Here is a 16230-nt window from a genome sequence, read left to right as displayed (position 1 = left end):
CGCAATTACTCAACCAGACATTAATGCGCCATATTATGAAATCAAAGGACAAATCCTACACATGGTAACTAATCAATGCCAATTTAGTGGTGCGCCGAAGAAAGATCCAAACGAACATCTTCGTACCTTTAATAGGATCTGTACTCTATTCAAAATCAGAGAAGTTGAGGATGAACAGATATATCTCATGTTATTTCCCTGGACTTTAAAGGGAGAAGTCAAAGATTGGTTAGAATCGTTACCTGAAGGGGCGATTGATACATGGGATGTCTTAGTTGAAAATTTTCTTAAAAAATTCTTTCCGGCATCTAAAGCCGTAAGACTTCAAGGAGAAATTGTTAAGTTCACACAAAAGCCAAATGAAACTCTATATGAGGCATGGACAAGATTTGGAAAGTTGTTAAGAGGATGTCCTCAACATGGTTTAGATACTTATCAAATAGTACAAATATTCTATCAAGGATGCGACATCACTACAAGAAAAGACATCGACATAGCAGCTGGTGGTTCCATTATGAAGAAAACCGCAACTGAAGCTTACAAAATTATTGATAACACTGCTTCCTACTCACATGAGTGGCATCAAGAAAAAGATATCGTTAGATCATCTGAAGCGGCTAGAGCCGATTCTAGCCATGACTTTGATTCCATGTCCGCAAAAATAGATGCTGTCGAAAGACGAATGGAAAAGATGACTAAAGATATTCACTCAATACGAATTAGTTGTGAGCAGTGTGGAGGACCACATTTGACAAAAGATTGTCTCAGTGTTGAACAAACAATGGAACAAAGAGAGAATGTTTCATACATGAACCAAAAGCCTGGAAATAATTATCAGAATAATTATCAACCGCCAAGACCAATCTACAATCAAAATCAGAATTATAACCGAAATGCTCCATACAACAACCAACAAGTCCTAGCAATCAACAAGTATCTAATAATACTTACAACCAACAAAGACCTATTTTTCTAATTAAACCACCACAAACCGATGATAAAAAGCCAAATTTAGAAGATATGATGTCGAAGCTAGTTGAATCTCAAACTCAATTTTTCACATCTCAGAAACAAACCAATGAACAAAATGCACAAGCATTTAGAAATCAACAAGCTTCTATCCAAAATCTGGAACAAGAAGGAAGTAACCTAGCAAGGTTGATAGGTGAAAAAAAATCGGGAAGTCTACCTAGCAATACAAATGCTAACCCCCGGAATGAAACAGCTAAAGCCATTACCACAGGAAGTGGTATTACACTTAAACCACCTGAAATACCTGTAATTTCCGATGATTCTATTCCTACTACACAAGAACCACAATCTGAGCAAGATAAGGAAACAGAACTGGTAATTAAAAAGGTTAATGAAGATAACACAGTTAAGGCTAAACCTTATGTTAAACCATACCAACCACCACTTCCTTACCCAAGTAAAATGAGAAAAGAAAGACTTGAAGCCAAGCAATCCAAATTCTTGGATATGTTTAAATAGATAAATGTCAATCTTCCTTTCATTGATGTAATTTCAGGAATGCCTAGATATGCTAAATTCTTGAAAGATCTAATCACAAATAGAAAGACAATGGAAGAACTTTCGGCTGTTACTATGAATGCTAATTGTTCTGCAGTGTTGTTGAATAAGATACCAGAAAAATTATCAGATCCAGGAAGTTTCACAATTCCATGTTTTTTGGGTAGTCTTAGTTCAATACAAGCATTGGCAGACTTAGGTGCTAGTATAAATTTAATGCCGTATTCACTATACACTAAACTAGACCTTGGAGAATTGAAACCAACACGACTAAGCATACAACTAGCAGATCGAACAGTAAAATATCCTAGAGGGATAATGGAGAACATGCTAGTTAAAGTTGGTACTTTAGTATTTTCAGTAGATTTTGTTATTCTGGACATGGAAGAAGATTCTCGAGTTCCTCTTATATTAGGAAGACCATTCTTAAACACGGCTAAAGCAATAATAGACGTGTTCGGTAAGAAACTGACCCTAAGTATAGAGGACGAGAGTGTTACCTTTTCTGTTGATAGAGCCATGCAACAACCGCAATCTGCAGATGATACATGATATTATATTCAAACTATAGATTCACATGCAGAATTTTTAGAAGAATTTCCAGAATTACAAGGAACAGGAGAATGTTCTTTAGGAGAAGGAACAGAACTAATTGATGAAGCTGAAATGTTAGCTACACTTATGGCTAATGAATATGAACCAACAACAGAAGAACTTCAAATGCTAAAAGAGGAAGACAGATATCGATACAAATCATCGATAGAAGAACCACCGACATTAGAGTTAAAGCCACTTCCAAACCATTTGGAATATGCTTATTTACATGGTGAATCTGAATTACCTGTAATAATTGAAATGTCCTGTTCTTATTGATTAAAAACGTTCCATATTAATTGATTTCGTTGCGAGGTTTTGACCTCTATATGAGACGTTTTTCAAAGACTGCATTCATTTTTAAAACAAACCATAACCTTTATTTCATAAATAAAGGTTTAAAAAGCTTTACGTAGATTATCAATTAATGATAATCTAAAATATCCTGTTTACACACGACCATTACATAATGGTTTACAATACAAATATGTTACATCGAAATCAGTTTCTTGAATGCAGTTTTTACACAATATCATACAAACATGGACTCCAAATCTTGTCCTTATTTTAGTATGCAATAGCGGAAGCTCTTAGTATTCACCTGAGAATAAACATGCTTTAAACGTCAACAAAAATGTTGGTGAGTTATAGGTTTAACCTATATGTATCAAATCATAACAATAGACCACAAGATTTCATATTTCAATACACATCCCATACATAGAGATAAAAATCATTCATATGGTGAACACCTGGTAACCGACATTAACAAGATGCATATATATAAGAATATCCCCATCATTCCGGGACACCCTTCGGATATGATATAAATTTCGAAGTACTAAAGCATCCGGTACTTTGGATGGGGTTTGTTAGGCCCAATAGATCTATCTTTAGGATTCACGTCAATTAGGTTGTCTGTTCCCTAATTCTTAGATTACCAGACTTAATAAAAAGGGGCATATTCGATTTTGATAATTCAACCATAGAATGTAGTTTCACGTACTTGTGTCTATTTTGTAAATCATTTATAAAACCTGCATGTATTCTCATCCCAAAAATATTAGATTTTAAAAGTGGGACTATAACTCACTTTCACAGATTTTTACTTCGTCGGGAAGTAAGACTTGGCCACTGGTTGATTCACGAACCTATAACAATATATACATATATATCAAAGTATGTTTAAAATATATTTACAACACTTTTAATATATTTTGATGTTTTAAGTTTATTAAGTCAGTTGTCCTCGTTAGTAACCTACAACTAGTTGTCCACAGTTAGATGTACAGAAATAAATTGATAAATATTATCTTGAATCAATCCACGACCCAGTGTATACGTATCTCAGTATTGATCATAACTTAAACTATATATATTTTGGAATCAACCTCAACCCTGTATAGCTAACTCCAACATTCACATATAGAGTGTCTATGGTTGTTCCGAAATATATATAGATGTGTCGACATGATAGGTCGAAACATTGTAGACGTGTCTATGGTATCTCAAGATTACATAATATACAATACAAGTTGATTAAGTTATGGTTGGAATAGATTTGTTACCAATTTTCACGTAGCTAAAATGAGAAAAATTATCCAATCTTGTTTTACCCATAACTTCTTCATTTTAAATCCGTTTTGAGTGAATCAAATTGCTATGGTTTCATATTGAACTCTATTTTATGAATATAAACAGAAAAAAGTATAGGTTTATAGTCGGAAAAATAATTTACAAGTCGTTTTTGTAAAGGTAGTCATTTCAGTCGAAAGAACGACGTCTAGATGACCATTTTAGAAAACATACTTCCACTTTGAGTTTAACCATAATTTTTGGATATAGTTTCATGTTCATAATAAAAATCATTTTCTCAGAATAACAACTTTTAAATCAAAGTTTATCATAGTTTTTAATTAACTAACCCAAAACAGCCCGCGGTGTTACTACGACGGCGTAAATCCGGTTTTACGGTGTTTTTCGTGTTTCCAGGTTTTAAATCATTAAGTTAGCATATCATATAGATATAGAACATGTGTGTAGTTAATTTTAAAAGTCTAGTTAGAAGGATTAACTTTTGTTTGCGAACAAGTTTAGAATTAACTAAACTATGTTCTAGTGATTACGAGTTTAAACCTTCGAATAAGATAGTTTTATATATATGAATCGAATGATGTTATGAACATCATTACTACCTCAAGTTTAGTAGGTAAACCTACTGGAAGTGACAAGAAATGATCTAGCTTCAAAGGATCTTGGATGGCTTGAAAGTTCTTGAAGTAGGATCATGACACAAAAACAAGTTCAAGTAAGATTTTTACTCGAATTAAGATAGTTTATAGTTATAGAAATTGAATTAAAGTTTGAATATGAATATTACCTTAAATAAGAAAGATAACCTACTGTATATAACAAAGGTTTCTTGATCTTAGATGATTACTTGGAATGGATTAGAAAGCTTGGAAGTAAATTAGTAAACTTAAAGGGATTTTTGAAGTGTTCTTGAAGTGTTCTTCCTATGATGATTATAGCTTGATTCTTGAAGTGATTTTTGATAAAGATGATGATTAACTACTGGAAAAATACGTTCATAATAGTGTGTGTGTGTTGAGAGAGAATTAGAAAGAGAATTGGAAGTGAAATGGAGTGAATGATGAGTGGTAATTGGTGAGTGGTGAGTGGGGTTAAAAGGAGTTCTAGTTAGTTGACTAGCTCATGGTAGAAGTTAAAATTGATTAGTCATACATGACATAATCAAGAGTGGAATCCCATGCTAGTTCCTATTGGTATATACTCATAGTAAGTACGTTTTGAAGCTGTGTATAATACGGGTAAGAATACAACTAGAATTCTTGATGAAAGAAAAGAATGGAAAAGTAACTGTAACCATTTTCGTTAAGTATGAGTGTTTTGATATATGTCTTGAAGTCTTCCAAAAGTATTTTAATACATCTAAATACACTACATGTATATACATTTTAACTGAGTCGTTAAGTCATCGTTAGTCGTTACCTGTAAGTGTTGTTTTGAAACCTTTAAGTTAACGATCTCAATTAATGTTGTTAACCCATTGTTTATTATATCTAATGAGATGTTAAATTATTATATTATCATGATATTATGATATATCAATATATCTTAATATGATATATATACATTTAAATGTCGTTACAACGATAATCGTTACATATATGTCTCGTTTTGAAATCCTTAAGTTAGTAGTCTTGTTTATATGTATATAACTCATTGTTAATATACTTATGGAGATACTTACTTATCATAATCTCATGTTAACCATATGTATATCCATATATATATCGTCATGTCGTTTTTACAAGTTTTAACGTTCGTGAATCGCCGGTCAACTTGGGTGGTCAATTGTCTATATGAAACATATTTCAATTAATCAAGTCTTAACAAGTTTGATTGCTTAACATGTTGGAAACATTTAATCATGTAAATATCAATATCAATTAATATATATAAACATGGAAAAGTTCGGGTCACTACAGTACCTACCCGTTAAATAAATTTCGTCCCGAAATTTTAAGCTGTTGAAGGTGTTGACTAATCTTCTGGAAATAGATGCGGGTATTTCTTCTTCATCTAATCTTCATGCTCCCAGGTGAACTCGGGTCCTCTACGAGAATTCCATCGAACCTTAACAATTGGTATCTTGTTTTGCTTAAGTCTTTTAACCTCACGATCCATTATTTCGACGGGTTCTTCGATGAATTGGAGTTTTTCGTTGATTTGGATTTCATCTAACGGAATAGTGAGATCTTCTTTAGCAAAACATTTCTTCAAATTCGAGACGTGGAAAGTGTTATGTACAGCCGCGAGTTGTTGAGGTAACTCAAGTCGGTAAGCTACTGGTCCGACACAATCAATAATCTTGAATGGTCCAATATACCTTGGATTTAATTTCCCTCGTTTACCAAATCGAACAACGCCTTTCTAAGGTGCAACTTTAAGCATGACCATCTCTCCAATTTCAAATTCTATATCTTTTCTTTTAATGTCAGCGTAGCTCTTTTGTCGACTTTGGGCGGTTTTCAACCGTTGTTGAATTTGGATGATCTTCTCTGTAGTTTCTTGTATAATCTCCGGACCCGTAATCTGTCTATCCCCCACTTCACTCCAACAAATCGGAGACCTGCACTTTCTACCATAAAGTGCTTCAAACGGCACCATCTCAATGCTTGAATGGTAGCTGTTGTTGTAGGAAAATTCTGCTAATGGTAGATGTCGATCCCAACTGTTTCCGAAATCAATAACACATGCTCGTAGCATGTCTTCAAGCGTTTGTATCGTCCTTTCGCTCTGCCCATCAGTTTGTGGATGATAGGTAGTACTCATGTCTAGACGAGTTCCTAATGCTTGCTGTAATGTCTGCCAGAATCTTGAAATAAATCTGCCATCCCTATCAGAGATAATAGAGATTGGTATTCCATGTCTGGAGACGACTTCCTTCAAATACAGTCGTGCTAACTTCTCCATCTTGTCATCTTCTCTTATTGGCAGGAAATGTGCTGATTTGGTGAGACGATCAACTATTACCCAAATAGTATCAAAACCACTTGCAGTCCTTGGCAATTTAGTGATGAAATCCATGGTAATGTTTTCCCATTTCCATTCCGGAATTTTGGGTTGTTGAAGTAGACCTGATGGTTTCTGATGCTCAGCTTTGACCTTAGAACACGTCAAACATTCTCCTACGTATTTAGCAACATCGGCTTTCATACCCGACAACCAAAAATATTTCCTGAGATCCTTGTACATCTTCCCCGTTCCAGGATGTATTGAGTATCTGGTTTTATGAGCTTCTCTAAGTACCATTTCTCTCATATCTCCAAATTTTGGTACCCAAATCCTTTCAGCCCTATACCGGGTTCCGTCTTCCCAAATATTAAGATGTTTCTCCGATCCTTTGGGTATTTCATCCTTTAAATTTCCCTCTTTTAAAACTCCTTGTTGCGCCTCCTTTATTTGAGTAGTAAGGTTATTATGAATCATTATATTCATAGATTTTACTTGAATGGGTTCTCTGTCCTTCCTGCTCAAGGCATCGGCTACCACATTTGCCTTCCCCGGGTGGTAACGAATCTCAAAGTCGTAATCGTTCAATAATTCAATCCACCTACGCTGCCTCATATTCAGTTGTTTCTGATTAAATATGTGTTGAAGACTTTTGTGGTCGGTATATATAATACTTTTGACCCCATATAAGTAGTGCCTCCAAGTCTTTAATGCAAAAACAACCGCGCCTAATTCCAAATCATGCGTCGTATAATTTTGTTCGTGAATCTTCAATTGTCTAGACGCATAAGCAATCACCTTCGTTCGTTGCATTAATACACAACCGAGACCTTGCTTTGATGCGTCACAATAAGTCACAAAATCATCATTCCCTTCAGGCAATGACAATATAGGTGCCGTAGTTAGCTTTTTCTTCAATAACTGAAACGCTTTCTCTTGTTCATCATTCCATTCAAATTTCTTCCCTTTATGCGTTAATGCAGTCAAGGGTTTTGCTATTCTGGAAAAGTCTTGGATGAACCTTCTGTAGTAACCAGCTAGTCCTAAAAACTGGCGTATGTGTTTCGGAGTTTTCGGGGTTTCCCACTTTTCAACAATTTCTATCTTTGCCGGATCCACCTTAATACCTTCTTTGTTCACTATGTGACCGAGGAATTGAACTTCTTCCAACCAAAATGCACACTTTGAAAACTTGGCGTACAATTCTTCCTTCCTCAATACTTCTAACACCTTTCTCAAATGTTCACCGTGTTCTTGGTCATTCTTTGAGTATATAAGTATGTCATCAATGAAAACAATGACAAACTTGTCAAGGTATGGTCCACACACTCGGTTCATAAGGTCCATGAACACAGCTGGTGCATTAGTTAAACCAAACGGCATGACCATAAACTCGTAATGACCGTAACGTGTTCTGAAAGCAGTCTTTGGAATATCATCTTCTTTCACCCGCATTTGATGATACTCGGAACGTAAGTCAATCTTTGAATAAACAGACGAGCCTTGTAGTTGATCAAATAAGTCGTCGATTCTCGGTAGTGGGTAGCGGTTCTTGATGGTAAGTTTGTTCAACTCTCGGTAGTCGATACACAACCTGAATGTACCAACTTTCTTCTTGACAAACAAAACAGGAGCTCCCCACGGTGATGTGCTTGGTCGAATGAAACCACGCTCTAAAAGTTCTTGTAATTGGCTTTGCAGTTCTTTCATCTCGCTGGGTGCGAGTCTGTAAGGAGCATGAGCTATTGGTGCAGCTCCTGGTACAAGATCTATTTGAAATTCAACGGATCGCTGTGGGGGTAATCCCGGTAATTCTTTCGAAAATACATCGGGAAATTCTTTTGCAATGGGAACATCATTGATGCTCTTTTCTTCAGTTTGTACTTTCTCGACGTGTGCTAGAACAGCATAGCAACCTTTTCTTATTAGTTTTTGTGCCTTCAAATTACTAATAATATGTAGCTTCGTGTTGCCCTTTTCTCCGTACACCATTAAGGGTTTTCCTTTTTCTCGTATAATGCGAATTGCATTTTTGTAACAAACGATCTCTGCTTTCACTTCTTTCAACCAGTCCATACCGATTATCACATCAAAACTCCCTAACTCTACTGGTATCAAATCAATCTTAAATGTTTCGCTAACCAGTTTAATTTCTCGATTTCGACATATATTATCTGCTGAAATTAATTTACCATTTGCTAATTCGAGTAAAAATTTACTATCCAAAGGCGTCAATGGACAACTTAATTTAGCATAAAAATCTCTACTCATATAGCTTCTATCCGCACCCGAATCAAATAAAACGTAAGCAGATTTATTGTCAATAAGAAACGTACCCGTAACAAGCTCCGGGTCTTCCTGTGCCTCTGCCGCATTAATATTGAAAACTCTTCCGCGACCTTGTCCATTCGTGTTTTCCTGGTTCGGGCAATTTCTAATAATGTGGCCCGGTTTTCCACATTTATAACAAACTACATTGGCATAACTTGCTCCGACACTACTTGCTCCGCCATTACTCATTCTGACACCATTTGTTCCTTTCATTCTATTAACCCCTGGTCCGTAGACCTCACACTTCGCCGCGCTATGACCATTTCTTTTACACTTGTTGCAAAATTTGGTGCAGAACCCCGAGTGATACTTTTCACACCTTTGGCATAGCTGCTTCTGATTGTGTTGTTGTTGTGGTTATTATTGTTGTTGGGATGATTGTTTTAGTTGCTGTTGTTGTTGTTGTTGTTGTTGTTGTTGGGCCGTTTGTTGTAGTTGCGATTGATGTTGCGATTGTTGGAATAATTGTTGCGATTATTGTTGTAATTGCTGTTGTTGTTGTATTGGTGATTCTTATCACCGTTTTCCTCCCACTTTCTTTTGACTTGCTTCACATTGGCCTCTTCAGCAGTCTGTTCTTTAATTCTTTCTTCAATCTGGTTCACTAGTTTGTGAGCCATTCTACATGCCTGTTGTATGGAGGCGGGCTCGTGTGAATTTATCTTTTCTTGGATTCTTTCCGGTAATCCTTTCACAAACGCGTCGATCTTCTCTTCCTCATCTTCGAATGCTCCCGGACACAATAGGCACAATTCTGTGAATCATCTTTCGTACGTGGTAATATCAAATCTTTGGGTTCGTAACCCTCTAAGTTCTGTCTTGAGCTTATTGACCTCGGTTCTGGGACGGTACTTCTCGTTCATCAAGTGCTTGAATGCTGACCACAGTAGTGCGTACGCATCATCTTGTCCCACTTGCTCTAGATAGGTATTCCACCATGTTAACGCAGAACCTGTGAAGGTATGCGTAGCGTACTTCACTTTATCCCCTTCAGTACACTTACTTATGGCAAACACCGATTCGACCTTCTCGGTCCACCGTTTCAATCCGATCGGTCCTTCGGTTCCATCAAATTCCAAAGGTTTGCAGGCAGTGAATTCTTTGTAGGTGCATCCTACACGATTTCCTGTACTGCCAGATCCAAGGTTATTGTTGGTATGTAGCGCAGCCTGTACTGCGGCTATGTTTGAAGCTTGAAAAGTACGGAATTCCTCTTCATTCATATTCACGGTGTGTCGAGTAGTCGGTGCCATTTCCTTCAAAATAGTCAAATGGAACAAGTTAATCATACAGAATATTAAGAGTAGTTAATAGTATTTCGTAGCATAATATGAACTCATTTATAAAAGCTTTTTCTTCATATTAGCGTTTTATAAGTTTAAATTTGGGTAGTACCTACACGTTAAGTTCATACTTAGTAGCTAATATACAATTCAACTACTACAATTCTATATGAAAAACTGATTGTAATAATATTTCGCGTTCAAACTTTTATACAATATTTTACAAACTTACAATACCGCTTATTTTAAATAAAGCATGAAATATAGCACACAATAACTTTGATACAAGATAGTTGTGAAGATAATTCTAGCTAGTACACAAGTCGTTCAGCAAAGGCAATAAAGACACGTAATTCATACATCCAGAAACAAGTCATGCATTCTGGTTTTACTAGGACTACTTCCCATCCTTGGTCTTGTGGAACATAACCGTTATTGCCGTTGATAAGACAGCGTGTTGTAACGTCGTCAAAGGGACGAGGGTTACGTAATGACCAACAGTCTCGTAATAACCTAAAAACCTCATTTCTTACCCCAATTACCTACTCCGTCACTTGTGGGAACATTTTGTTTAATAGTTGTAGCCCGATGTTCTTGTTCTCACTTTGGTGAGAAGCGAACATTACTAACCCGTAAGCATAACATGCTTCTTTATGTTGCATGTTAGCCGCTTTTTCTAAATCACGAAGTCCTATATTCGGATATACTGAGTCAAAATAATTTCTTAACCCGTTGCGTAAAATAGCATTTGGGTTCCCCGCAATATATGCGTCAAAGTAAACACATCGTAACTTATGGGTTTCCCAATGTGATATCCCCCATCTTTCGAACGAAAGCCTTTTATAAACCAAGGCATTCTTGGAACGTTCTTCGAATGTCTTACAAACTGATCTCGCCTTAAATAGTTGTGCCGAGGAATTCTGACCAACTCTAGACAAGATTTCATCAATCATGTCTCCGGGTAGGTCTCTTAAAATATTGGGTTGTCTATCCATTTTGTGTTTTTATACTGTAAAATAGACAAGAGTTAGATTCATAAAAAAATACTTATTAATACAAGCAATTTTTACATATATCATAAAGCATAAGCACACTATATTACATATATTACACCACACGAATACAACTATCTTATTCCGACTCGCTCGTTTCTTCTTGTTCGGTTTTGGTTCGTTTTGCCAAGTTTCTAGGGATATATGATGTTCCCCTAATACGAGCCGTCGTTGTCCACATTGGTTTAGAAAAACCTGGTGGTTTAGAGGTTCCCGGGTCATTGTTACAACTTAAGGACTTCGGGGGTTGACGATACATATAAAGTTCATCGGGGTTGGAATTAGATTTCTCTATTTTTATGCCCTTTCCCTTATTATTTTCTTTTGCCTTTTTAAATTCAGTTGGGGTAATTTCTATAACATCATCGGAATTCTCGTCGGAATCCGATTCATCGGAGAATTGGTAATCCTCCCAATATTTTGCTTCCTTGGCGGAAACACCATTGACCATAATTAACCTTGGTCGGTTGGTTGAGGATTCTCTTTTACTTAACCGTTTTATTATTTCCCCCACCGGTTCTATTTCTTCTTCCGGTTCCGATTCTTCTTTCGGTTCCGATTCTTCTTCCGGTTCCGACTCTTCTTCCGGTTCCTCTTCGGGAACTTGTGAATCAGTCCACGAATCATTGCAATTTACATTTGACTCTTCATTATTATTAGGTGAGTCAATGGGACTTGTTCTAGAGGTAGACATCTATCACATAATATCAAACACGTTAAGAGATTAATATATCACATAATATTCATATGTTAAAAATATATAGTTTCCAACAAAAATGTTAAGCAATCATTTTTAAAGAAAACACGGTCGAAGTCCAGACTCACTAATGCATCCTAACAAACTCGATAAGACACACTAATGGAAATTTTCTGGTTCTCTAAGACCAACGCTCGGATACCAACTGAAATGTCCCGTTCTTATTGATTAAAAACGTTCCATATTAATTGATTTCGTTGCGAGGTTTTGACCTCTATATGAGACGTTTTTCAAAGACTGCATTCATTTTTAAAACAAACCATAACCTTTATTTCATAAATAAAGGTTTAAAAAGCTTTACGTAGATTATCAATTAATGATAATCTAAAATATCCTGTTTACACACGACCATTACATAATGGTTTACAATACAAATATGTTACATCGAAATCAGTTTCTTGAATGCAGTTTTTACACAATATCATACAAACATGGACTCCAAATCTTATCCTTATTTTAGTATGCAACAGCGGAAGCTCTTAGTATTCACTTGAGAATAAACATGCTTTAAACGTCAACAAAAATGTTGGTGAGTTATAGGTTTAACCTATATGTATCAAATCGTAACAATAGACAACAAGATTTCATATTTCAATACACATCCCATACATAGAGATAAAAATCATTCATATGGTGAACACCTGGTAACCGACATTAACAAGATGCATATATATAAGAATATCCCCATCATTCCGGGACACCCTTCGGATATGATATAAATTTCGAAGTACTAAAGCATCCGGTACTTTGGATGGGGTTTGTTAGGCCCAATAGATCTATCTTTAGGATTCGCGTCAATTAGGGTGTCTGTTCCCTAATTCTTAGATTACCAGACTTAATAAAAAGGGGCATATTCGATTTCGATAATTCAACCATAGAATGTAGTTTCACGTACTTGTGTCTATTTTGTAAATCATTTATAAAACCTGCATGTATTCTCATCCCAAAAATATTAGATTTTAAAAGTGGGACTATAACTCACTTTCACAGATTTTTTACTTCGTCGGGAAGTAAGACTTGGCCACTGGTTGATTCACGAACCTATAACAATATATACAAATATATCAAAGTATGTTTAAAATATATTTACAACACTTTTAATATATTTTGATGTTTTAAGTTTATTAAGTCAGCTGTCCTCGTTAGTAACCTACAACTAGTTGTCCACAGTTAGATGTACAGAAATAAATCGATAAATATTATCTTGAATTAATCCACGACCCAGTGTATACGTATCTCAGTATTGATCACAACTCAAACTATATATATTTTGGAATCAACCTCAACCCTGTATAGCTAACTCCAACATTCACATATAGAGTGTCTATGGTTGTTCCGAAATATATATAGATGTGTCGACATGATAGGTCGAAACATTGTATACGTGTCTATGGTATCTAAAGATTACATAATATACAATACAAGTTGATTAAGTTATGGTTGGAATAGATTTGTTACCAATTTTCACGTAGCTAAAATGAGAAAAATTATCCAATCTTGTTTTACCCATAACTTCTTCATTTTAAATCCGTTTTGAGTGAATCAAATTGCTATGGTTTCATATTGAACTCTATTTTATGAATCTAAATAGAAAAAGTATAGGTTTATTGTCGGAAAAATAAGTTACAAGTCGTTTTTGTAAAGGTAGTCATTTCAGTCGAAAGAACGACGTCTAGATGACCATTTTAGAAAACATACTTCCACTTTGAGTTTAACCATAATTTTTGGATATAGTTTCATGTTCATAATAAAAATCATTTTCTCAGAATAACAACTTTTAAATCAAAGTTTATCATAGTTTTTAATTAACTAACCCAAAACAGCCCGCGGTGTTACTACGACGGCGTAAATCCGGTTTTACGGTGTTTTTCGTGTTTCCAGGTTTTAAATTATTAAGTTAGCATATCATATAGATATAGAACATGTGTGTAGTTAATTTTAAAAGTCAAGTTAGAAGGATTAACTTTTGTTTGCGAACAAGTTTAGAATTAACTAAACTATGTTCTAGTGATTACGAGTTTAAACCTTCGAATAAGATAGTTTTATATATATGAATCGAATGATGTTATGAACATCATTACTACCTCAAGTTTAGTAGGTAAACCTACTGGAAGTGACAAGAAATGATCTAGCTTCAAAGGATCTTGGATGGCTTGAAAGTTCTTGAAGTAGGATCATGACACAAAAACAAGTTCAAGTAAGATTTTTACTCGAATTAAGATAGTTTATAGTTATAGAAATTGAATCAAAGTTTGAATATGAATATTACCTTGAATAAGAAAGATAACCTACTGTATATAACAAAGGTTTCTTGATCTTAGATGATTACTTGGAATGGATTAGAAAGCTTGTAAGTAAATTAGTAAACTTGAAGGGATTTTTGAAGTGTTCTTGAAGTGTTCTTCCTATGATGATTATAGCTTGATTCTTGAAGTGATTTTTGATGAAGATGATGATTAAATACTGAAAAAATACGTTCATAATAGTGTGTGTGTGTTGAGAGAGAATTAGAAAGAGAATTGGAAGTGAAATGGAGTGAATGATGAGTGGTAATTGGTGAGTGGTGAGTGGGGTTAAAAGGAGTTCTAGTTAGTTGACTAGCTCATGGTAGAAGTTAAAATTGATTAGTCATACATGACATAATCAAGAGTGGAATCCCATGCTAGTTCCTATTGGTATATACTCATAGTAAGTACGTTTTGAAGCTGTGTATAATACGGGTAAGAATACGACTAGAATTCTTGATGAAAGAAAAGAATGGAAAAGTAACTGTAACCATTTTTGTTAAGTATGAGTGTTTTGATATATGTCTTGAAGTCTTCCAAAAGTATTTTAATACATCTAAATACACTACATGTATGTACATTTTAACTGAGTCGTTAAGTCATCGTTAGTCGTTACCTGTAAGTGTTGTTTTGAAACCTTTAAGTTAACGATCTCAATTAATGTTGTTAACCCATTGTTTATTATATATAATGAGATGTTAAATTATTATATTATCATGATATTATGATATATTAATATATCTTAATATGATATATATACATTTAAATGTCGTTACAACGATAATCGTTACATATATGTCTCGTTTCGAAATCCTTAAGTTAGTAGTCTTGTTTATATGTATATAACTCGTTGTTAATATACTTATGGAGATACTTACTTATCATAATCTCATGTTAACCATATGTATATCCATATATATATCGTCATGTCATTTTTACAAGTTTTAACGTTCGTGAATCGCCGGTCAACTTGGGTGGTCAATTGTCTATATGAAACATATTTCAATTTATCAAGTCTTAACAAGTTTGATTGCTTAACATGTTGGAAACATTTAATCATGTAAATATCAATCTCAATTAATATATATAAACATGGAAAAGTTCGGGTCACTACAAGTTATAGGTTTAACCTATATATATCAAATCGTAACAATAGACCACAAGATTTCATATTTCAATACACATCCCATACATAGAGATAAAAATCATTCATATGGTGAACACCTGGTAACCGACATTAACAAGATGCATATATAAGAATATCCCCATCATTCCGGGACACCCTTCGGATATGATATAAATTTCGAAGTACTAAAGCATCCGGTACTTTGGATGGGGTTTGTTAGGCCCAATAGATCTATCTCTAGGATTCGCGTCAATTAGGGTATCTGTTCCCTAATTCTTAGATTACCAGACTTAATAAAAAGGGGCATATTCGATTTCGATAATTCAACCATAGAATGTAGTTTCATGTACTTGTGTCTATTTTGTAAATCATTTATAAAACCTGCATGTATTCTCATCCCAAAAATATTAGATTTTAAAAGTGGGACTATAACTCACTTTCACAGATTTTTACTTTGTCGGGAAGTAAGACTTGGCCACTGGTTGATTCACGAACCTATAACAAAATTTTACATATATATCAAAGTATGTTCAAAATATATTTACAACACTTTTAATATATTTTGATGTTTTAAGTTTATTAAGTCAGCTGTCCTCGTTAGTAACCTACAACTAGTTGTCCACAGTTAGATGTACAGAAATAAATCGATAAATATTATCTTGAATCAATCCACGACCCAGTGTATACGTATCTCAGTATTGATCACAACTCAAACTATATATATTTTAGAATC

General features: G+C 34.7%; 1 non-coding gene across 1 annotated transcript; it reads right to left on the bottom strand.

The window, feature by feature from the left end:
- Nucleotides 1-319: 319 nt before the first annotated feature.
- LOC139894927 (small nucleolar RNA R71) lies at nt 320-426 on the bottom strand. The gene has a single exon (XR_011775402.1). It is a non-coding gene; the product is annotated as a small nucleolar RNA R71 (small nucleolar RNA).
- Nucleotides 427-16230: the final 15804 nt, after the last annotated feature.

The sequence above is a fragment of the Rutidosis leptorrhynchoides genome, chromosome 2 (assembly GCF_046630445.1).
Source record: "Rutidosis leptorrhynchoides isolate AG116_Rl617_1_P2 chromosome 2, CSIRO_AGI_Rlap_v1, whole genome shotgun sequence".
NCBI lineage: Eukaryota > Viridiplantae > Streptophyta > Magnoliopsida > Asterales > Asteraceae > Rutidosis > Rutidosis leptorrhynchoides.
The sequence above is the reverse complement of the archived record's forward strand: the minus strand, read 5'-3'. Positions and strand labels throughout refer to the sequence as shown.